At 48.9% G+C, this 22,948-nt stretch overlaps 1 protein-coding gene across 4 annotated transcripts in view; it reads right to left on the bottom strand.

Moving 5' to 3' along the window:
* Positions 1-22,948, bottom strand: part of GSG1L (GSG1 like) — a 246,518-nt gene that overhangs the window by 61,129 nt on the left and 162,441 nt on the right. The window lies entirely within an intron of this gene.

Here is a 22,948-nt window from a genome sequence, read left to right as displayed (position 1 = left end):
GCAACAAAGACCCAGCACAACCAAAAATAAAATAAAGAATTAATTATTTAAAGAAAAAATACAGTGCATCCTTGGGGTAGGGTCCTGCTCCCCGATCAAGGGATACACATGACAATATCTTCGAATTGTTCTGGAGATACTGAAACCCTCACCAAGTGGGAGAAATTGACTGAACATTGCCCACACGCACATAGACTCTAGACAGGTTGGAACCAGAAGATTGATGATGCTGATTCCCACTTAACTCACCACCGACCAATCAGAAGAATGTCCACAGGCTGACCACGCCCTGCTCCTTGAACACTCTCAGACTCCTCACAGCCCCCCTCCAGGTCAGGACACACAGTTCTGAGGGCACACAGCCCCCTATGACTCCCTTTGCCGGGCAAAGCAATGCAGCTGTTTTTTACTACTTCACCCAAAACTCCGTCTCCAAGATTTAATTTGGCGTCAGGGGACAGAGGCTGGATTTGGCTTCACCTGGGCATGATGCTACCGGCCCTATCTGCTATGTGGGACCTTCTCAGAGGCTCCCAGCCAGTCCCTCCTGCAGCCTCCAGGCCCTGCTGCTAACCAGAGATCCCTGGGCACTTAGAGCAGGATCCAGAGAGGTGGGAGCAAGGAGCAGATTACAGGGCAGAGGAGACAGCCAGGGTGGACAGCCTGCTCAAGCCTGTTCACCTCTCCACCTACTAGATACAGTGGCTGACAGTGACAGGGATGACGTCATTGATTGCCCAAGCCAGGATACCTATGGGATGAAAGCGGATGTAATTAAAAATTACCCTGGGACAAGAGGGATACGGACTCTTGACAATGATGGCAGATAAATGAAGGAGGGAATGAGCCCCCATCTCTCCAGGGGTCCCCCTTCCACCTGTGGATGCCCCTAACCTTTACCGAGGACTTTCCCTCTGCCAGGGACTTTTTACACCTGCTATCTCTCTGATGGGTGCAGAGTCCTCTTAGGGGGTCCCTCTCACAAGTGAGAAAAAATGTGGGCCAAGGAGAGGTTACATGCCTGACAGACCGTGGGGAATCCAGGAGTAGAAGCCACAACACTTTTTTGCCCAAGTTTCCTCCCTTCTTCCTTTCTTTCCTTCCATTCTCTCTTCCTTCCTTCTGTCCTTCCTTCCATCCTTCCCTCCTCCCTCCTTCCACACATAACGACTGAGCACCTGCTCCAAACCAGCACTGTGCTAGGGACTGGAGAAAGACAGAAACGAGACAGACATGGAGCCTGCCTGCTTGAAGGTCTAGCTGGGGAAACAGACACACGCAGAAAACAACCACCAAGGATCAGAGTGTTGGGGGGTGGGAAGGGCAGGGGCCAGAGGAGCTGATGGCTGGGGTCCTCTGCCCTGGGAGTCAGGGCAGGAATCTCCAGGGTGGATGTTCCAGCTGAGCCTGAAGGATGAGGCGCAACTAACCAGGTCAGAGCTGCCCGAGTATGGGGCACACCTCCCTGGGGTGCTCAAGCTTATTTTAGATCAGGAGTTCTTAGCCTCAGCACCATTAGTATCTAGGGCCAGATAACCCTTTGCTGAGGGGTGAGCAGCCCTGTGCACTGCAGGATGTTTATCCACTAGATGCCAGGAACAGTCACCTCCCGCCTCCCCTAGTCGTGACCATCCCAAATGTCCCCGGATGTTATCAAGTGGCCCTGGGGGTCTGGGGAGGGTATGAGAGGGCCAAGTTACCCCTGGCATGAGACCACTATTTTAGATGCTACATAAACATCTTTACAATTGGTAATGTTTTTATTTTTACAGTTCCTTTCTATTTATTGCAAAAGATACTGACTTTTAGTCCCAATAGTGATCGGAAGCTTCCTTTCTGAATAAATTTAAATTTCAAAAAGAGTGATTTAGAGGAGAAAAAATGCTAAGTAACAGCCCGTGGATGTGGCTATCTATAGTCATGGAGGAAGAATGAACAGGCCTGAGGGGTAAGAAATGCTGAGTCAGGGACTTCCCTGGTGGTCCTGTGGCTAGGACTCCGCGCTCCCAGTGCAAGGGGCCTGGGTTCGATCCCTGGTCAGGGAACTAGATCCCACATGCTGCAACTAAGACTTCGCATGCCACAACTAAATATTCCACATGTGTGTGTTAAGTTGCTTCAGTTGTGTCCAGTTCTTTGCAACCCCATGGACTCTGGCCCGCCAGGCTCCCTTGTCCATGAAATTCTCCAGGCAAGAGTACTGGAGTGGGTTGCCATGCCCTTCCTCCAGGGGATCTTCCCAACCCAGGGATCAAACCTGGGTCTCCTGCATTGCAGGCAGATTCTTTACTGTCTGAGCCACCAGGGAATCCCATGAGAGGCATTAGGGGCCCTGCAATGGGGGCAGGGCCAGCATACTGGACAGTCCTATCTCACTGTCCTTCTGGGGCACAAACTCATAGGGGCCACCAGGCAGACCCCCTCCCTTTGGCTTTTTTCTCTTTCTCTTTCTTTTTTTTTTTTTTTGGCCGTATCACACAGCATGCAGGATCTTAGCTGCCTGAGCAGGAACTGAACCCACACCCCTACACTGGAAGCAAGGAGTCTTAACTACTGGACCACCAAGGAAGTCCCAGGGTTTTTTTTTTTTCCGCTTTCTGCACCTGACTCTATCTCCCTCTTTCTGTTTCCTTCTGTCTCTGCCCTTGACTCTCACTCTATGTCTGGTTGTCTCTCTCTCTCACTCACTTTCTCACTGCCCCAGGAATATCTAGTTACATGTGCCCAAGTCACAAGCAGGAATATTCACTGTGCAGGGGTTTCACCTCCCCCTCAGCACAGAGTGACCAGAGACCATCATAAGCAGCCTCAAGAACATTCCTCCCGGGGCTACCCCTGCATCCCTCTGTTGCATTAAATGAAATGCAAATCTGATTCTTCTGGCCAGTGAGATCTTAAGTGCTCTGAGCTTCCAACTTCCCCACAGCAAAGCTGTGATACCATCCACTTAGTCTCATTGCCCAGGAAGCCACCTTCGTGCTAGGAAAGGGAGATGCCTTCCTGCAAAACCTCTAGAGAACCAAACCTCTACACAGCCCTTCCCTTCCCTGGGGACTCTACACTGTGTAAAGCACTCAGCTGTCCCATACCTCATGTAATCCTTGCCTCATCCCAGGAAGGCTAGGCTTGCTGACACCTCATCCAGGGTAACACAGCATGAAAGGAGTGTGAGTCCAGGTCTTCCCAAATCCATCTAGATGTTTTCCCATTCCATCACAGCCCCTTCCATTCATTCATTCAGTCAACAAAGATTTATTAAGCATTTACTGTGTACCAGGCTCTCTTCATGGCTCAGGATATAAAGGGGTATGTCATACAGAGTGAAGGAAGTCAGAAAGAGAAAAACAAATATCCTATATTATACATATATGTGGAATCTAAAAGAAATGATATAGATGATCTTTTTGCAAAGCAGAAATAGAAACGCAGAAGTAGAGAACAAGGGCATGGACATCAAGGGAAGAAAAGGGAGGTGGAATGAATTGGGAGTTTGGAATTGACATATATACACTACTATATATAAGATAACTGATGAGAACCTACTGTGTAGCACAGAGAACTCTACTCAGTGCTCTGTGGTGACCTAAATTGGAAGGAACTCCAAAAAAGGGAGGATATGTGTATTCATACAGCTGATTCACTTTGCTGCATAGTAGAAACTACAGCATGGTAAAGCAAATATACCCCAATAAAATTTTTTTTTTAAAAGACAAGCATGATCCCTGCTCTCACAGAGCTGATAGCTTCATGAAGGAAGACAGAAAATAAACATAGAAGCATATTCAAAATTCAGAGTTTAGAAAATGTTATGACGGTAAAGAGGGGGCATGAGAAAAAAGGTGATTGGGAGGGGCTTCCCCGGTGGCGCTAGGGGTAACGGGTGATGCGGTAGTAAGTCTAGTCAAGGAAGTCAGGGTGGGCATGTCTAACAAAGTGACATTTAAGCTGAGACCTGAAATTTTTAAAAATTTTGTATTTTATATTCGAGTATAGACAATTACCTTAGGGCTTCCCAAGTGGCACAGTGGTAAAGAATTCACCTGCCAATTCAGGAAATGCAGAAGACATGGGTTAGATCCCTGGGTCGGGAAGATCCCCTGCAGTGGGAAATGGCAACCCACCCCAGTATTCTTGCTTGGAAATTTCTAGGGACAGAGGAGTCTGGCCAGCTACTGTCCGTGGGGTCGCAAAAAGTCGGACACGACTGAGTGATTGAACACGCACGCACAGCCAATTAACAATGTTGTGATAGTTTCAGGTGTGCAGCACAGCGACTCATGTATTCATCGAGACCTGAAATTTTTGAAGATTTGGGGAAGACAGGCCCAGGGGTAGATGAGGGCAAGCATAGAGGCTCTGAGGTGGAAGGAAGCCACTTTCCTTGGTTCAGAAGGCCAGGAGGGTGGGAGCCTCGTCTGTGACTACAGGGAGGTGGGCTTATGTGCTATAGGGAGGTAGGGGCAGGGCACTGGCAGCCCCTTCTTCATAAGTGATGCTGGCTCAGGGAATCTCTCCTCAGGCCCCTTTCCTGACTTGGCTCAGAAGGACTCAGAGGGGCCCAGATGCCAATGGACTGCAGATCCCATGGAGCCCACCTCTGTCCTGGGACAGAAGCCAAGAAGGAAGCCTTCAAGACTGGGACCTGGCCATGCATGGCCAGGGTGATGGGAAGGCAAAGCAGGATAGGGCAGTGCAGCGAGCCTGGAGCTGGGCGTTGAGGGGCTGCCCCCTGGTCCCCTCCAAGTGCTGCTGAGAGCTCCCTCAGGTGAGCAGCTGGGATTGTCTGGGCCCAGGGGGCGCTCCTGGAGGGTAGGGTGTGTCACGAGCATCACTGCAGGGCCGGGCATCACTGCCTTTGCTCCCGTCCACCCGGCGTCCCTGCTCAAGACCAAGTTTTTCTCTTCTGCTCCTTCCTCAGGCAGGAGTAGGTTTTCCAGCCTTTGTTCCAAGGAAGGTCTGGGACTCAGGCAGGTGCCCCCACCAGGGCTCCCCAGTGCTGAGAGCAGAGATTAGGACTGGGGAGGCAGGGGATGGTCCTCAGACCACGGGGGCTCATCTGCATCTGCGAGCTGTGGAGGGCACAAGCAAGTGAAGGGCGGTTCTAGGTAGTACCCCACTGTAGAGGACCCCTGCCTGTCCTAGCAAGGCTGAGCCATGCAGCCACATCCACTCTTGGCTCCCCTTCTCCTGACCTGTGGTCTCCAAGAGGTGGGGTCTGCATGGGTTCCCTTCCCAAGTCAAGTCCAGGAGTGTCCCCTACATCTCATCCTACCCCCAGGCTAACAGAGGCCTTCCCAACCAAAGTACTAAGTTCCATCCCAACTGCTGATTATTCTCTAGGGCCACTGGGAATACATCATCCCCATCACCCCACCCCTGCATCCCAGACTAGACCACCTCCGCCCTCCCCCTTTGCTGGTTGGGGCTCTTTCCCCAACTAGCAGACCACCTCAGATACTGAGAGACAGGACAGTGTGGACTCCAGAGTTAGAGTCCACACTGGATCCAAATTTGCCTCCACACAATCCAGGATTTGCCTAGGTCTAAATCCTGCATCCAACACTTCCTGGCCTTGTGCCCTGAGCAATTCTGTTAAATGTCTATGACTCAGTTTCCCCATCTAGTTATGAGAATGAGCCGTGGGTCCATGTTGTCATGTTCTACCGTGTTGAGGCTGTACTGGGCACTGTCCATGCACCCCCTTGAAGAGCCAGGTTCTCCAGATACATAACACCATCAGCACCTCCCATGCAGCCTGAACCTCAGAGAAGAGCTATGATTAAGCATGATGACAAGAAAAGCAGAAATCTGGCTAGGGGAGGGGGCAGGACTGAGAGCCATCAGAAGCAGCCTCAGGCTACAGGGGATGGAACTCCAGAAGACCCTAGATCAGAAGGATCAGGGCAAATGTGAGGCAGGGGCGTGGCCCTGGGTAGTGACCCAGATCTTGCCTGCTGGTTGACTCTTATGCGGGCTCCATCCCAGTGGGTCTCAGAGCCCCCAGGCCTTTCCAGGACTTGTAATATCACATGGCCAGTGGATGGCTTGGCTCTATTCAAAGAGAAGAGAATGAAGGGACAGCAGTCCCTCATTCCAGTCTTCCCAGACTCCCTGGCATACCTACCTGGACATTGCTGGCCTTCAAGTTTCAAACACCAGCCAGATACCTGCCTGTCATCTCAAGACAGCCAAGAATGTCCATTTGGCCATCCAGCAGGGGAGAGACCACTGGCTGGAAGTCAGGCAGAATCTCAGTTCTGCAACTTCCCAGCTGTGTGTCCAAGGGCAAATTACTGAACATCTCTGAGGCTCCATTTCTTCATCTGGAAAGCAGAGATGATAAATATCTAGTCACATCTACTCATACAACCAACATCCCTTGAGCAGCTATTATGCACCAGATACTGATCTAAGTCTTAGGGAACCAGTGGCAAACAAGACAGAGTCCCAGTCCTCATGGAGCTGACATGCACGTGGGGGAGACAGACACTAAACACGTGATTTCAAGAAAGAAACTGAGGAAGGAGACAGAGTGCCTGGGGGAAGCTACTTCAGATTAGATCATCAGGGAAAGCCTCTCTGGGAAGTGACTTCAAGCTAGAACCTCAAGCTAAGAAGGTCATGAAAAAGCCTGGAAGAATCCCAGGCAGAGAGAACAGCAATTGCCAAGGCCCAGGAGTAGGGAGAAGGAGTCAGTGTGGCTGGAGCCTGAGAGCAAGTTGGTGAAGGGTGCAGGGAGATGCAGAGGTTGGGATTTCATTCAGAACACAGCAGGAAGTCATAGGAAAGGTATAGGTAGGGGAGGAGTGACACTCCTCCCATTTATAGTCATATTATACATAAGAGCACAGAGCACATAGTAAGTGTTTGATAAATGTTGGCTAACTCTTTGGTCTTCAACTGGGTGGGTCTCAGAGCCCCCAGGTCTTGTGATGTCGTGAGAGGTGACTCAGCTTCATCCAGAGGGGAAGCATGGGGGTCGAGGGGGGCCACCTTCCCAGCCAGGTGTTCTTCCATCTGGCCCCCCTCCCAGAGATGGATAATGGGCAAGCACAAACTCAATTCCGTGTCTCAAAATAGCCATCAGTTCTTTTCCCATTCCTGGGGAAAGCACGTTTGTGAGAAGAGTTCTCCAGGCGTGGAGAATTTCCATCAAGGGGAAGTGTCCTCCAAGGGGCTCTTAAGACTCCCCAGCCACCTGGAGCTGTGCGGTAAGGGCGCAGGGTGGAAGAAAGATGGGAGCCTGGGAAACAGCAGAGCCCTTCAGCGTGAAACAGCCAGGATGCGACACCAGGCCCAGGCAGGGACCAGGGAAGTCAAGGGTGTGGAAGACCTAAGAGGAAGCCAGCTGAAGGGTCAGCTGTCAAAACCGAAAACACACCTTCCTTTTGACCCAGTAATTCCACTTCGAGGAATTTACCCTCAGACATATTTGCACATGGGAGCAAAGATACATGGACAAGGTTATTCACTGCAGAGGAGTGCAGTGTTTTCCTTTAGGAAAACATCCTAAAAGTCCACCATCAATCCAGGGGGCTGATGGATTAAGGAATGACAATGGAAATCTATATCTCCCTCCCTGACCTTACCCCTGCCCTCCTCCCCTCTTTCATTCCTCTCAAAACACTCTGGCTTCCTTGTTGTCCCTTGAATGTGCCAATCAAGTTCCTTGCTGTCCCTCTACCTGAACCATTCCTTCTTCAGATCTCCACACGTCTTATCACTTCACCTCTGTAGTATGCAGCTTCCAAGATTTCCATGTCTCGCCAGAGCATCTCTCACCACACACAGAAAACCCCTTGAGTTACTGTCAGGCAGGTTTCTGTTACACTCCTCTGGTCAACACGCATTTGTGGAGGCCAACTTTGAACCAGGTACTAGGGATTCAGGAACCACCAGGCAGATCAAATCCTGCCTTTAAGCAAGAGAGTGCCTGGCACGTTGGTGACAAAATGGAAACTCCTGGGAGCAGAGGGGCCTGGCTCCTGTGTAGATCAGTCATGGGCAGTGCAGATTAGTGGGCCCCACCAAAGAGCTGTGACTGGAGTCCCTCAGAGTCCCCTTCCCCCTGGTGAATGGAGAACTCCAGTCCCTCCACTAAGCCCCCACCCACCCTGCCTAAGAGACTCCAGAGTGTGACCTTCTCCTTACAGCAGGACTTTGGCCTCAGTTTCCCTACCTAATGCTCTCCCCCAGGGCTAGACCCTGTGCCTGTCCAGCCCCAGCTGGCTGCAGTCCTGGCCACCAGAGGGAGAGTAGAATAACAGGCTTCCTGGAGGATCTCCTGCTGCGCTGCCCACCTATTTGATTTCCGCCAAAGCCACGCCCCCAGGACCGGGTGACACTTCCTGACCACGCCCCTCAGAGTCCAGCTTACACTGGGCCAATACCTGGCCGCCCTTGGGTTTCCCCAGAGACCAGGTCCCTGAGCACCTGGCATCTATCTCTACACTCACGCTATAAGTAGGTTAAAACCGCTAGAACCAGGCAGTTCCAGGATCGTGGGTTTTACTTCCAATTTTTATTAAACTTATTAAAATTCTCCCTTCCTCCTATCCGCCCCCCCCCCCCCCGCCAAAGCCCACTTGTGCCTGGCTCTGTGCCTGGGGCCAGGCTCATTTGTATGACAGACCCAGTGGCCTGCATACACCCCCAACCCTCGCTTCCAAAAGCATGCAAAGGATGTGGCAGAATTTTAATCACCACAACCAGTCTCGGCAAGGCCAAGAACAAGCACAGGCTGCCCCCTCGGCCTCACCTACTGAAAACACAGCTGACAGGTCCCAGTGCCCTTCTTTAATCTTCCAACCACTCTGAGAGCCCCTGACTTGCGTCTAACACTCCAACTCATTCATTCAACTAACACTTATGAAGCATCCTCTATATGCAAAGCATTGGATCGGCCACCGGGCATACAGCTGTGACTATGGCATGGCCATTCTCCCAACGCTAATGAGGAGGACCACATAAATAGTGAAGGAAAATCCATGATTACAAATACGAAAACAGAAATACGTACATCCACAATCAAAAACTGGCAGGCTGTGGACTGAACACAATCAGCAGAAGTTGGCTAGAGCTGTAAACAATGATGAATTTTTTTTTGGAGAGGGGCAACATTTAAAAATCTGGAGGATTTCCATTAAAAATCTGGGAGTTTTGGCTTCCCTTGTAAAAATCAGAAACTCTGGCAAGACTGGGTCCACATTTCCCCTCGGTGACCCTCAGCTGGAGCTGATCAGAGCTGTGCTGTTCAGTGAGGACCGGTGGTGGCCAAGCCTCATGGGCTACGTGGTACCCGTGGGGCCCATCATCTCCCAGTCTGCTGCCTTTGTCAGTCTTGTAACAGTCCCACCCACTCACGCATCCACATTTCCTTCCGTGTCACTGAAAGCATTTACATTTTCAACCCTTGGAAGGAGCCAGAGGGAGAGAAGAGGTCAGTTTTACCTGGGCTTGGGAAAAGGCTTGGAAGGGGAGGTGAGCTTCGAGCTGGGCCAGGAAAGTTGAGCATGTGTTCACCAAGAGGGAACAAGGGGAGGTGGGGAGGAAGGAGAAAGGCAGCCTGGACTGGTAAACAGCCCAAGCAAAAGCAGGGAAGAGAGGAACTGCCCAATCTGGGCCTCCCTGTCCTGCTGTGTTTGGCACTGGCTGCTCTGATGGGGCTCCTGACTCAGGATGGTCCCAATTCTGCTCCTGATCTCCTGGGACCTGCCTCAGACTGGAGAGAACAAGGCGACAGGTGAGGCAGACCACACAGTGTAGGGGACATAAAAAGGTGAGCTTTCCAACCAGATCATCTCTAAGCCACCTCGTAACACTTACTGGAATTTTTTTTTAAACTTCCTATTCTGATATAATTATAGATTCACAGGAAGTTGCAAAGAAATGTACAAGGGGACTTCCCTGGTGGTCCAGTGGTTAAGAATCCAACTTGCAATGCAGCAGACACGGGTTTGATCCCTGATTGGGGAACTAAGATCCCACAGGCTGGGGGGCAACTACTGAGTCCTCGCACACTAGAGCCCGAGCCCCTCAACTAGAGAAAGCCCGGGCGCCGCAACAAAGAGCTTGCATGCCACAATGAAGACCCAGCGCAGCCAAACTTTTCTTTAAAAAGAGCCCACGACAACCACAAGAAAAACAAAGCCCAAATGAAAGTCAGCAACTCAGAGTCAAAAAAAAAAGAAGTCCCATGGTTCTAGCAAGCTGAGAGAAGCTGAGCAGAAATAGACCAAGCACTGGACTAGAAGAAAAAGAACAATTCAAAAAAGGAGTGACAGCAGGAAAGGCTGGCTTTGGGGGTGGGTGATTTCTGCCTTAGGAAAGAGGAGAGAAAGATATGGACTTTTTTTTGGCTGCATCGGGTCTCAGTTGCAGAAAACAGGATCTTTTGTTGTGGCGTATGGACTCTCTAGTTGTGGCTCGTGGGCTCAGTTGCTTTGAGGCATGTGGGATCTCAGTTTCCCCGACCAGGGATCGAACTCGTTCCCCTTGCATTGCCAGGTGGAATCTTAACCACTGGACCACAAAGGAAGTCCATGATATGGACTCTTTTAAGAAGAAACTCACAAAATAAGGCAAGAGCTGATCCAGCCCCCATCCCCACACCCCGGCCCAGCCAAACTGGGTGAGCAGACAGTTTAGACGGTTTCTCGACAGAACCAGGATGCTTCTGGGAGTGAAGTGGGCTCTGTTAACAATGATGCTGGGACTCTCCTGGACACATCTGGACACATGGTTGCCTCCTCGAAAGGGCAGAGCCCTCCGATCCCACCACTGTCACTGTTCTCACCCAAACTTTTCGACAAACAAGACCAAGAACGGGCTGTGTGCCCACCCTCTCCACTGGCTCTCTGCATGGTCGGGTGATTTCATTTGATCACCCAAACCTATCTTATGCGGGTGCAGACAGGGACTCAGAGCTGGAAGTAACTTGCCAGACCACACCATTTCAACAGGATCCGACTGTGGTTTGATCCAGTCTGTGTGGTTCCAGAGTCCTCGATGGTCCTACTGGGAAAAGGTGCAGACCCCAAAGCTCCAATACCAATAACTTCACTGTGAGGGGCTGCCTCCTGCAAGGCATGCCTACATTCAAAGAGAATGCTCTGAGGGCCAGGCCCTGGGGATACAGCACTTAAGAAGACACTCACGGCTCTTGGGGAACCTATTACCCAGAGCAGTGGTTCTCAATCAGGTGTGATTTTGCCTCCCAAGGAACATTTGGCCATGTCTGGAGACATTTTTGGTTGTCATGACTTTGGGGGGGGGCGGGGGGGCGGTATTCCTGGCATCTGGAGGGTAGAGGCTTGGGATGCTGCTGGTCAATAATGCACAAGACAGCCCCTCTCCCCCCACACACAATAAAGAATGATCCAGTGGACTTCCCTGGTGGCCCAGTGGTTGAGAATCCGCCTGCCAATGTGGAGGACATGGGTTTGATCCCTGGTCCGGGAAGATTCCACATGCCACAGGGCAACTAAGCCTGTGCACCACAGCTCCTGAGCCTGTGCTCTAGAGCCTGTGTTCAGCAACAAAAGAAGCCACCGCACTGAGAAGCCCAAGCATTGAAACTAGAGAATAGCCCCTGATCACTGCCTGAAGACCACAACTAGAGAATAGTACCCGATCACTGCAACTAGAGAAAAGTCCACACAGCAACAAAGACCCACAGAAAAAAGAATGATACAGCAAAGAATGTTGAGAAAACCTGGTCTGAGGAGGAGAGATAGGGGAGCAGACATGTAAATGAATTAGCAGACAGTATAAGTTCACTTATCCACTCAACGAATATTCATCGAGTATCCGCCACATTTTAGTTGCTGCTCAAAAAGCATTATGTGCCATTAAGAAAAACAAGCAGGAGGGGGTGGAAATGACAGGGCCGGGGGCGGTGAAAGCTCCTAAAGGAGATGACATTTGAGTGCAGAGCTGGCTGAGGAAGGAAATGAGCCAGGAGCGGGTGGGGAAGGCAGCACCAAGGAGGGGACCATAGGCCTGGGCAAGACCAAGCTTGGAGAATGTGAGGACCAGTGAGGAGGGGCTGGGTTGTAGGAGATGAAGTTAGAGAGGACAGCAAAGGTCATATTTTGCAGTCTTAGGAAGGAGTTTAGATCTTATTCTACAAAAGTAACATTTGATAAATACCAACTAGAAATGACAAAAACAGACTTTGTTAAAAAAAATCCCCTAAAATGGTCCAGTCAGGCTAAGTGAGAAAAAAATCCTTCTAGGTTTAAAATTCTAAAGGAGATGAAACTTCATCACAAGGAGAGCTGTACATTTGATGAGTATCAACTTGAGGTCAATCATTAAGCATGCAAAATGATGACTTGGCAAATAGGCATGGTGAAATATTTTTAGATGGTAATTCATGGTTTTTCTCCCCTGCATTTTTCTCCTTTTTCCTTTTGCTTCATTCAAGGGGTAAGAGGCTCTGGACTTCTTGGTCCCAGAGGTTTTGCGGCAAAGAGGGAAGTAAAATCCATTTGCAAAATCCTTCCCTCCTGGCTTTCATCTTAAAAGCCTTAATTTACCGAGGAGATTAGGACAGGGACCTCTGAGTGGGGGACAGAGCAATCTTCTAGCCCTCATGGGGAAAAAAAGGTGGTATGGTCTGTGGCAGGGCAGAAGAGGAGGCTGAGGGTCTGCAGTGATGCTTTGTTGGCTGGCACAATGGTTTAAAACATTTTGAATTAAAAATTTAAATAAGATAACTCAACAATTTCTCTTCTAGGAAAATGTATGTGCACACAAACACTTGGACATGAATGTTCATAGCAGCATTATTCATACAACCCAAAAAGTGGAAGCCATATACATGTCTATCAACTGGCAGACAGAGAAATAAGATGTGGTGTATCTGTGCCAGGGAATATCATTTGGCAATAAAAAGGAAGCCAACTAATGTGAACAGCCGATTCATTGGAAAAGACTGATGCTGGGAAAGATTGAGGCACAAGGAGAAGTGGGTGGCAGAGGATGAGATGGTTGGATAGCATCATCGATCTGATGGACATGAACTTGGGCAAACTCTGGGAAACAGTGAGGCACAGGGAGGCCTGGCATGCTGCAGTCCGTGGGGTCACAAAGAGTCGGACACGACTGAGCAACTGAACAACGTCAGCAGAAAGGAATGCAGGGTTGATACAACCTATGACATGGATAAACCCTGAAAACACCACGCTAAGTGAAAGAAGTCGGTTATAAAAGACACATAGTGGGTGAGCCCAGGTATACAAAATGTCCAGAACAGGCAAATCCATGGAGATAGTAAGAAAGGACATCAGTAGTTGCCTAGAGCTGGGGTGGGGGTTGGTAGAAAATAAGGGGTGACTGTCAGTGGGGTTTCTTTTGGGGGTGATGAAAAGATTTTCAAATTGGATTCTATGGTGGTTACTAAAAGGCTTTATACACCTTACAAGGGTGACCTTTATGATATGTAAATCCCATCCCAATAAAGCTGTTTTAAAAAACATTTTGAATTAAAAATCAGGCGATTTTTCCATAAAAAACTCAGATTTTGGCTTTCATTGAATGCCACGCATCTTCCTCCATGGCAACACTGGGGTGCTGAGGGGGTGTGCACTTCCAGGTTTGCCATCGTCCCCACATCCACTGTTGTGTTACATCTGGACAGCTTGACTCATTTATGTCACCTACATGGTCCCTGTGGGCTCTGCACTTGAGACCTCCGATCAGGAGTGATGAGACCACAGGCACTGAGGTCACCAGCCCCCTTCTCCCATCTCCCTCCTGACCCAAGCAACAGAGAGCCCTGGGGGCCAGAAGGGACCCTGTGGACAGCACTAGATGCTCAGTGGCAACCTGCATGAACCCACATAATAGTAAAGCACATGGGCTTGGAAACCAAAACCGCCACTTACTACATCTGTACCTCAGTTTTCTCAGCTGTGAAATGGGAATAATAACAGCACCTACCATCACAGAGTTCAACAGAAGAAATGGGTTTAGAATGGTGCCTAGCATACAGTAGGTGCTCAATTCAAGGGAGATATTGAGACCATAATTTCTCATCTGCAACTGCAAATTCCCAGAAGTTCTGAAATCCAAAACCTTCTTCATAATTCATTTGGCCACAAAAATCTGAAATGGCCTGAACTCATTTAGCAGTCAAACCTGACCCGAATGGACATGAGGCTGTTGACCATCTTTATTTATCCCCCCAGCATGACTACTCATGGGTTTTGCTATCTCTGCTTATAGAGTACGGCCCTAACCCCTAATGGGGTGTTATGCAATGAATGGTCTATGTGTTGCCTTACCTCCTCAAATCTGAAAAGTTCTAAATTCTGAGACACTTCTAGCCCCAAGGGTTTCAGATCAGGGTCTGTGCTGTTTGATGAAAATGATGATGACAAAGACACTTTGTCAGACACTGCATGAGACCAGACAATTGTAGCACAGCCAATACAGAGTAGCCCCTCAAATATGACAATAAATCCTCTACCAGCCCAGAAGGATAGGAGCATAGAATCAAAGTGAAGTTCTTTTCCAGAAAGGAAAGAGCTGCAGTGTTCCTCACACACCTGGGTTCAGGGGGTAAGAACCACACAAGCCAGGTTAGTTTTAGAGGACAAAGTTTAGGGAGCCTCCTGGACCTTTCGTTGTGTGTCTCTTCCTTTGGCTGATCCTGGCTGGTCCTTTTTTTTTTTTTTTTTTTTAATGCATTTTAATTTTATTTTTAATGAATTCATTTTATTTTTGGCTGCACTAGGTCTTCATTGTTGCATGAAGGATTTCTCTAGTTGTGGTGAATGGGGGCTACTCCTCATTGCAATGCAATGAAGTTTCTCATTTCAATGGCTTCTCTTGTTGCAGAGTCTGGGCTTTTGGGTGAGTGGGTTTCAGTAGCTGCAGCACACAGCTTTAGTTGCCCTGCGGTACGTGGAATCTTCTCGGACCAGGGATCGAACCCATGTCCCCTGCGTTGGCAGGTGGATTCTCAACCACTGGACCACCAGGGAGGTCCCAGATTCATATCCTTTATGACAATGCCATAACCCTTAGTGCTCTGCTGAGTTCTGTGAGTAGTCCTAACGAAAACCAAACCTAAAGGGGTCTTGGGAACACCGATTTGAAGTCAGCTGGTCAGAGGTGAGGGTGGCCCAAAGACTCCCTGAACTGACAGCTGGCATCTGCACAGTGGGGCAGTCTTGCTGGGGACCATGGTTTCTGATGGCAAATAGCATCAGAACTGCACTGCAGGGCACAAGTTAATATCAGTATACTCCCCTTTGCCTTGGTTTGTCCTCACCCCCACTCCCCTGGCCAACACCAGAGGTCACCTGCAGCTCTGATTGGCAGCTCCTGTGAGTGTTGGTGACCTCCTTCCTCAAACAGTTTCCTTCTTAGGTGGAGAAGGTTAGAAATTCAGGGGAGAAAGGGGTGGGGTACTGACTCAGGAGTGACTTAGAGCCAGTGGTGGATGGGAGCTGGTGAACAAATTCCACTGCTTTCTCATCCCTTGTCCTACATAGTCTCTCAGGGGGTCCCCAACAGGAGGGAATCCCAGTTGCCCGTAGAGGTCACCCACCCACCCATACTTCCTTTACTGGCCCTCCTACCTTCTTGTCTTACAAATCCACTGTCCCACCATACTTCCTGGGATCACCTCCCAAATAAACTACTTGTAGGCATATCTTCACCTTAGGGTTTCCTCTAGAGGAACTCAAATGAAGACCTGTACCATTCCTGGGGCTCTGAGTCCTTCAGCTCCACTGCTGATAATCTCCCAACTTGACAAGTCAACCAACTCCCAACCACTAGGATTTGCAATCAACCAGTGCCTTTGGGCAACCACTTGTCCACCACTGCATAATAGTCCTGCTTGGTCCTTGGCCAAGCCCACACCACAGGTGTGCCTAAAGACCCAGATCTGGCTAACCAGAGTATTTCATCCTCCGGCATGAGGACTGTTTCAGGAATAAATCTATGAACCTTGTTAGCCCAATCACAGTCTCCCTTGGAGTTTTGTAGTGGAAAGAAGCTCTCTCTGCTTCTGGAGTCTTATCTAAGCTTGGAGCCACTTGTGACCATCCTGTCTCCATAAGGATGGGCTTGACTGAGACTGAAGCCAAAAGAAGTCAGAGTCTGGAGATACAGCTAGATTCCTGATGACATGATCTTCTGGATGCTGCCATGCCTGAAGCCTACTCACCCTGTACTCTTCAATTTACATGAAATCAATCTAGTTCAATCACCTTCTCCCACCTGCCTTTCTTCCTTCGGCTAATATGATTGGGTTTTTGTCACTTACAAGCAAAATAAACTTTTAATAATATGGAAACACTCGTTTCTCTTAGAGCCTCTGCATTTTTAGACACAAAAATACACAAAAGTACTTGCTCTCTCAGCCATGAGCAAGAGATCTAGTCTGGTCAGGGCAGAAGAAAGGAACAGAGGGAGTTATAGGCAGAGGATTCTTCTAGGACAGTCCTAAGAGGTGGGATAGTTAGTGGAATTATTGTCCCAGGAAACTCATGCTAAGATACGACGGTGGTTTACAGTGTGTGCGTGCTCAGTCCCTTCAGTTGTGTCCGACTCTTCGACCCCATGAACTATAGCCCGCCAGACTCCTCTGTCCCTGGGATTCTCCCGGCAAGAAGAGTGCGTTGCTGAGCCCTCCTCCAGGGGATCTTCCTGACCCAGGGATGGAACCCACATCTCCTGCAGCTCCTGTGCTGCAGGCAGATTCTTTACTGCTAAGCTACCTGGGAAGCCCCAGTGTCCACTAGCTCTGTATTTTTTTTGGTCACAAAAGCACTGAAACATCCCCATTCCCGTCATACCCCATGCAATTCCCTTTCATATTTAAGATATTCTGTGTTTTAAAAAATTAAAACAACCATTTGCAAATCATACGTTTTGTATATAATGTCACAAAATAATTTCTAAAACATGGTTGAAGGTTAAGAAATTAAACACACGCTTAATAGTGATGTACTGTGCAGTGAAATATACGCTTTATGATGAAACCAAATACGCCAAAATTACACAAAAGATAAGGTTCTAGTTTCCCGGATTCAAAGAGCTACCTCATCCTTGGTCATTTTTTGTTTAGTCGCAAAATTTCTTTTTCTCAATATTTAACAAAATAGACGCTTGCTGACTTCTCCACGAGGTCTCATCATTTCCTGGAAACGGACATGTTTCTCTTCATGCCGGTGCAGGTTTTAGTGAAAGCCCACCGTTGTTAGCCTGATCATGTAGGAATTCTCCAAATGACTTTCTTTCCTTCCTAAATAGATTCCTCTCATCTTTCAGAGGAACTGGGGAAGAAGAGACATCTTCTAGCCTGCTTTCACATCCCCTCCAAGATACAAAACCCTGGCCACCGGGAAAAGAGACAGGAGCCAAGGAAGCTCCATCTTGCCCAGCACCTTGGCTAAAATCACAGGACCGGGTGGGCAGCGGGACCTGGCAGCTGGAGCCGTACCGCCCCCACCCCGCCCCATCTGGAATCAGTCTTGCTCCATCCTGAGAGACAGAGAAAAGCCATAGCCCAGTTCAAGGCCACATTACGACTTTGATGGGCCCCAGGCACTTTTCCCTTCAAGGGCCTGTTCCTCCATAAAATAAATATTAAAAATTACATTTTATGATGGCAGTGGTATAAAAAATATAATCCAGTCTAGATTCATTCTTATGTCTTCATTATTATTCTATTTTTTCCTTCTGAGTCTAAAAGCAGTCAAAATTTAAGCACTTTGTGGGTACCTAGAAGCTCAGGGCGCTCCGGGCTCTGAACCAGAGAACCAACAATCACAGCCTCTGCCTCCAGCCCTTGGGGGCTGACCTGCTCTGTACAACCACCCTCCTGTGGAACAGAGGATCGGAACACAGCCCTGCTGGCCCAGCCTCACCACTCCTTCTCGGTTTGCTGTAGAGTCCAGATCCCTCCACCCCAGCCTCACTGCAACAGGGCTGGCCCCTGGGGCCACCATCTACCCCTCAGTTTATTCAGGGACAGCTAGGAAGAATATTAACAATAATAAGAATCAATGACAATCTGAAGTCCTCAGCCCTGCTCAAAGCACTCTGTGTGGCAGGCTCTGGGTTCAGCCAAGGACTAGCTATGTGACTGCCGGCAAGTCAGTTTTCCCATCTGTGGAATGGACATAATGTTAGTCCCTCCCACAAGGACACTGAGGTATAAAGATGCTAACACATGCGGCAGGTCAGCCCAGTGCTGGTGCAATCTGGCATCTCAGTTGGTATTGGTTATTACAATTAACCCTAACCCACCGATTTTTTTTTTTGAATATTTATTTATTTGGCTGCATCATGTCTTAGCTGCCGTGCGCTGGCTTTTTGTTCCATCTCGGGGGCTTCTCTCTAGTTGTGGCATGAGCTCAGTAGTTGAAGTGCATGGGCTTAGCTCCCTGCATGGCATGTGGGATTTTAGATCCCTGGCCAGGGAGCAAACCTATGTCCCCTGCATTGGAAGGCAAAGTCTTAACTACTTGACCACCAGGGAAGTCCCCCGCTGGTTCTTTATAACAATTATTTATAATAATTGGTTCCAGTAGGGGCCGCCTCACCTCCTCCTTCTCCTTTGCCCTAGAAGCACTGACCTTGGGGCTGAGTGCCCCTCAATGTGAGCTGGTTTGGCAGCATCAGAACCCAGCCCTCTCCCCACGTGGACTCAATCGACGGACTCTCCCTGATCCTGCTTGCCTACTTCTTCCCTCCCAGAGAAGCAAACCAGAAGCCCACCCACCTCCTCCAAGCCTCTCACCCCCACCTCCCCATCCTTCCCCAGATGACTTATTCTCAAGGGACTCCAGAAAAACCAGCTTTCTGGTTCCTCCAGGTCAAGTAATTCAGGGCTTGGCTCCCTCTTGGTCTCCTGTTTCTCCTAGGTTTATCTTCTCCCAGTTAGACCATAAAGAAGGCTGAGCGCCAAAGAATTGTTGCTTTTGAACTGTGGTGCTGGAGAAAACTCTTGAGAGTTCCTTGCACAGCAAGGAGATCAAACCAGTCAATCCTAAAGGAAATCAACCTTGACTGTTCATTGGAAGGACTGATGCTGAAGTTAAAGCTCCAATACTTTGGCCACCTGATGCGAAGAGCTGACTCATTGGAAAAGACTCAGATGCTGGGAAAGACTGAGGGAAGGAGGAGAAGAGGAGGACAGAGGATGAGATGTTTGGATGACATCACCGACTCAGTGGATATAAGCTTGAGCAAACTTCGGGGACAGTGAAGGACAGGGAAACCTGGCATGCTGCAGTCCATGGGGTTGCAACGAGTCAGACACGACTGAGTGACTGAACACATGAATACAGACTCCTTTCTCTCCGCCACCTGCTTATCACATCATCTTATCACATGATCTGGCTGCTACATCCTTCTCAGTTACTGTTTTCTGAGGATTTAAAAGGCTTCTCCCTCCCCACCCGTGGGTTCACCCCTGCAGTGCAATCCTGAGAAACAAACAGAGGGCTTTGAAGCCAGCGGGAGTGGGGTTTAAGTCCAGCTCCACAACTGACCAGCCATGTGACCTTGGGCAAATCAATTAACCTCCCTGAGCCTGGCACTGTTTCAGCCTGGCCTGAAATTACAAAGACAATCTTATTTTCTTTCGCAGTAGGACTCCCTGCTAAAGGAAACTGGGGTATTTTTGAGGGGTGAAAGCTTTGATAAGCTCTTCAAGTTAGAGGCAAGAGCCCCCTACTTGCTTCCCCATGAGGAGGCTGCTTGTAGAACTGGAGACGGTTGCCTGGGGCTGGCCACCAGCTTTTGTTATGTGATTGGAGTAAGCAGGTTGAGGGGAGGGCTGGATGCTTGGGATAATGGAGGGGATTCTTCGATGCCTGGTAGAGAGAAAGAAAAGGAGAGATAAAGCCACTGACAAAGAAAGGAGCTGGATATCTTGCAGTGTTGCAGGAAGGGGGACCCCTTCCAGGGCCCAAGAGTGGGTTCGTGTCTAACACTCGGAAGTGAATTGTCCGAGGAGACACATGCGCTGACAAAGCAAGAGACTTTATTGGGAAGAGATGTCCAGGTGGAGAGCAACAGGGTAAAGGAACCTTCTGGAGAATGCTCTGCCACGTGACTCTCGCTGTCACAGGTTTTCTTATGACGGGATTAGTTTCTGGGTTGTCTCTGGTCAATCATTTTAGCTCAGGTTCTTCCTGGTGGCATCATTCAGCCAAGATGGATTCCAGCGAGGAGGATTCTGGGAGGTTGGTAGGACATGTGGGCTGATGTCTCCTCTTCTTTTGACACCCAGCATCTTCAGAATGGACCCATCATCTCTTCCACCTGCTCTTTTCCTGCCTTCTCCTTCTCAGTGGTACCACTACTTATTCTGTCCCAGCCAAATGCCAGCCCAGATCAGGGGTCTGGTCATCTCAACCTAGGCTCCCATCCCCAGAATAGTGTTTTTAGCTGCATAAAATAAAATAACAAGATTACAGAAGAAACTAGTTATATTGAAACACAATTAGCAAAATACTCAAACACATGTGTTGTATCATAATATACGTGCTCCTTCATTACCATGTTAGATAAGATTCAGTGGAAGCTCTAAGAAGCATTGCTCTTTTGAAGGATTGCATTGCAAGATATCTGCACAGCCACAGCGTGATATGAAAACTGCGGTTCCTATTGGTGGCTACATCACAGGCGCTGCCCACGACTGTGATGTGTTGCCTCCCTTCATATTTAAAAGACATTCTAAATGTCAGTTACAAGTTAAGAGAAATAAAGATGCAACTTCTCCCCCATCCAGGTTCATGGACACCCTCAAGTCTGTGGACTCCACACTAGGAACCCCTGACCTAGAGGCGCGGTTTTTCCACAGTCACCTACTCCCGCTTACCTCTCCTAATCAGTGTGCAAGCTCTGCTGACTTCTCACTGGAGGGCGCTGGGGCTGCACAGGGTTGGGGACTCAGCCTTTCTCACCTCCTCTCCGGCCTCCTCACCTCCATTCTTGCCCCACTCTGCCCGTACTGCACCCTGAATCCTCATCCCCCAGTGCAAACCTGACTGTATCACCCTTTGCTCTGGATTCTTCAATGGCTCCCTACTGCCTGCAGGATAAACTCTACAGACCTTTGCAAAGCACCAAGACCCTCACCCGGCTCTCCAGCTTTATCTCTCAACATTCCTCCTCATCTGACTTTCCACACTCCCATCATTTTGAACTACATGAAGTTGCCAGAATATGACAACTCACTAGGCTTTTTCCTATGCTGTTCTCTCCACCTAGAATGCCCTCCCCAAGCTATCCATTGGGCTTCTCAGATGGTAAAATGCAGGAGACATAAGAGACACAGGTTTGATCCCTGGGTCAGGAAGATCTCCTGGAGGAGGGCACTGCAACCTACTCCAGTATTCTGGCCTGTAGAATCCCATGGACAGAGGAGCCTTGCGAGCTACAGTCCGGAGAGTCACAGAGTCAGACACGACTGAAACCACTCAGCATGCACGCACACAAGCTGTCTATCAAGCAAACTCTTAAAGTTTATTCCGAAGTCTCAGCTCAAATGATTGCTTGCCCGTTCCCCACCCCACCCATCTGCACTCCCAGACAAACATAGGTTCCCCCCACTTCCCTACCCCCTACCCTCCCACCCCACCACGCAGGACTCACCCCACCCAGTTCACCAAGTTATAATCTTTTAATGAGTCTGTATCTCTCCAAGATCACAAACTTCAGGAGGGCAACAATGGAATCATTTTTTCTTTGATTCCCCCAAACCTAGTACTTTCCCTGGAGCCCAGCAGGCCGGCAGTTGAATAAATGAATAAAACATTAAAAGAGAAAAAGAACCATGAATGAAAACTGATTTTAGGCATAATAAATGCATTTAACAACTGCAAAAAAAGAATAAACTATCTCTCGATCTGGAATAGCTGAAAACAGAGTAAGCAGGGGGCCGAAATCAACACGGTGCCGTGAGGCTCACTCTGATTTTCTGTTCTTCCCTTTACTATTTCGGTTAGATTGCCCACATCCTGGGAATGACGATGCGCGTGTTTTGATCTATGGATCGTGCTATAATTTCTTGAATTCTGCTCCCTATTCTTTGAGAGATCCTTCTGTTATACATACATACCTCAATTAGGGGCCGATTATTTCCCTTACCTAAAGGTTCATCGTTTCGGTTTCATTAAACAGAGAGTTCTTCCAGTGCATGAAGAATAGGATTAGATTTATAGAAATTCAATTTACATTTGGCTTTTGAGGAACAGCTGTCGTACACAGCCAAGCCACGGCTCTATCTGTCAGGCCTCCTGAAGTTATGGTTTACAGGCTCCTTTCACTCCCTTCTGCCCAACTCCCAGCTTAACCCCTTATGACCTGGATCTGCTGAAGCTATTCTGGGCACCTAGCCACCTAATCCAATGACCTTTTCTTGAAGTCTTCTGTCTCCAGTTCCTGGAGTCGGGCTGCCACTGCCAACCATCCAATTCTTCCTAAAACCTTCAAAATCCCTGACCTTTGCCCACGATCTCTGCTCACCCCGCCCCCACCCTTGAGCTTCCAGAAGGGTTTGTTCATTTGGCTTCCTGCTGGCCATCTCCCCAAGAATGTCTCAAGGGCAAATAAGCTAAAGCAGATAATCAAAGTGCCCGCCACCCCCAACAGGCTCCCCTTTCACATCCTTCAGGACACCACCATCTGGCCATTCTCATGACCACCTCCCTCTCCCTTGTGCACACATTCCACCCATCACCTCGTCATGTGGCATTCATCTCCTGGAAACATCTCCAGCTAACCATCTCTCTGTCCCACACATGTTAAGCTTCACTGAGAGCTGCAACTGTCTGTTTCCATTCATTACTCTAACCCAGGTACCTCTCAGCACCCAGCCTGGCACACAAGATATCAGTAAACACGTGCTGATTCAGAGAATAAGGAAGAAGACAAATCCCACTCTACAAATTGTAACACTGAGGCTCAGAGAAAA

This window comes from Giraffa tippelskirchi, chromosome 13, assembly GCF_054371585.1.
Source record: "Giraffa tippelskirchi isolate mGirTip1 chromosome 13, T2T-mGirTip1v1.2.pri, whole genome shotgun sequence".
Classification (NCBI taxonomy): Eukaryota; Metazoa; Chordata; class Mammalia; order Artiodactyla; family Giraffidae; genus Giraffa; species Giraffa tippelskirchi.
The sequence above is the reverse complement of the archived record's forward strand: the minus strand, read 5'-3'. Positions and strand labels throughout refer to the sequence as shown.